The following is a 2,106-nucleotide window of genomic DNA, read 5'->3' as shown; positions in this document are numbered from 1 at the left end:
CCTCAGGGAAGGAAAATGGAGAGGGGAGAAATTCTCGTGCATGCATTTCTCTCTTGATTCAGAAAAGTACTGCAGCTGATAACGCTGGGACACTGGAGACATTTCCTGTTTATTGTGCTGGTGAGAGGCGGGTAGCCCAGAAGGAAGGGGGGAAAGCATTTCGTGGCTACATTTACCTCATTCAAGTGCTTGGGATTAGGCAAGAAATGTAGGAGAGAGGCCACTTGGCATTGGGAGCCATTATGTGAGGACAGCAGGCCAGAGAGCAGGGGATCAGGGTGGGGCTTGAGGCAGACTCTTTCCTTCTGGGCCCAGTTAACCCTTTCTCAGCAAGCGGCATCACGGTAATTGCTTTCCTTTTTTCTCTTGCACCTGCTCACAGAAGATGTGGTGTCAGGAATCTTTAATACAATTTCAGAGTGACCCTGAAATTCTGTGGTGTCTGGGGTCACCTCGTGAAACTCCGAGGAAAGGCCGGCTGTCTTCTGGGGAATTCCCAAGAATTGATTCATCTTAATGAGATGGAGATAGGTGTGCTGCTCACACCTGACCCTGTTGTATGTTTTTCCCCATCCCCTCTGGGACGAACACTAAATAATTAAGGTAGTGAATAATTAAGAAGGAATCCCTCCTGTCGCCTTTGGAGCTCAAAACAAGGACATCTTTTCCATCCTGATTGTTCTTGTGACTTGGCCTGTCTTGTTACTAACCCTCTCCTCTGCTTCACACACAAGGACCTAAGAATCTGACCAAACTTGCAACTCAACAAAAATTTGTTGAGTGCCTGCTCTGTGCTATGCATGTTCCTAGGGGCTGGAGAACAGTAGTGAACGGAACAGGTCAAAACGCTAGTCCTTATACTCTAGTTGCGCAGAAACAGACAATAAATACTAGTTTCAGTAAATTAGTGAAATATAAGTGGCTCCCCTCCTACCAGCCTGAGGGTGCAAAGAGACACTGCATCCCAGTTTAGAGTCGCTCTGGTTCTTCGTCTACCACCTAGGTTCTTGAAACTCTTGGGTTCTCCAACCCCCTTGAGTACTTTTTGTTCCTTAGCATGCCACCTGTTTGGTTTTTTTTTAAGATTTTATTTATTTATGAGAGAGAGAGAGAGAGCAAGCAAGTGCACAAGTAGCGGGGAGGGGCAGAGGCAGAGGGAGAAGCAGACTTACTGTTGGAACCATCTTTTTTGCCTGTACTGGGCCGATCACTCATGCCCGCCCACACTGGGGCAGGGACCTATTTTGCAGGCGGCTGGGGTCTCATCTGCCTAGTCCCGGGTACAAGGTTACCCTTCCCTCTCTCTGTCTTCTTGTGGCAGCTTCGGACTTGTCCCCTCTGGCCAGATTACCACTTCTCCCTCCATCCCAAATTCGGTCCTTGCCTGTGACTTAGTATGATGGTGTTCCAAATCATGCTGCTTTCTAATTATAGGCAGATATCTGTTAACTCTTATTGGTTCTTTTAAAGAATCGGTCATTATAGGGATGCCTGGGTAGCCTAGTTAGTTAAGTGGCTGACTCTTGATTATCAGTGCAGGTCATGATCTCAGGGGCTTGGGATTGAGCCCCACATGGGGCTCTGTGGTTGGTGGGGAGTCTGCCTGAGGATTCTCTCCCTTTACCCGTCCTTCTGCTCACGCTCTGTCTCTCTCAAGTAAATAAACCTTATAAAAAATCAGTCATTGTACTTTCTAAAAATATGTATATTTTTAGTATATGTATATTTTATATTTTTAAAATATGTATATTTTAATGTATATTCACTTAATAGAGCTTGGAGCCAATAGGCAAATACAAAGAAGGAAACCATCACTGATAATACTAACATTGAGAAATACCTCCCTGGCACCAAGGCCAGTTTCCTGGACATGCAACCCGTGTGGTCACACAGGGTTCAGTGCTTAGAGGAACTGCACTTGGTTTAATGCTCTGCTGTTGATGTCTTAACATTCTTAATAACTTTTGAACAGGGGCTGCACAGTTCCATTTTGTACTAGGTCGGTCCTGTCTCCTCTTAACATTATTGTTAGATCTCTTTGTGGTGTTACCTCTGTCCATGTGTTGGATTTAAAAAGAGTTGGGACTATTCTGCTTGGTATTTCTG

This window comes from Neovison vison, chromosome X, assembly GCF_020171115.1.
Source record: "Neovison vison isolate M4711 chromosome X, ASM_NN_V1, whole genome shotgun sequence".
NCBI classification, from domain to species: Eukaryota; Metazoa; Chordata; class Mammalia; order Carnivora; family Mustelidae; genus Neogale; species Neogale vison.
The sequence above is the reverse complement of the archived record's forward strand: the minus strand, read 5'-3'. Positions refer to the sequence as shown.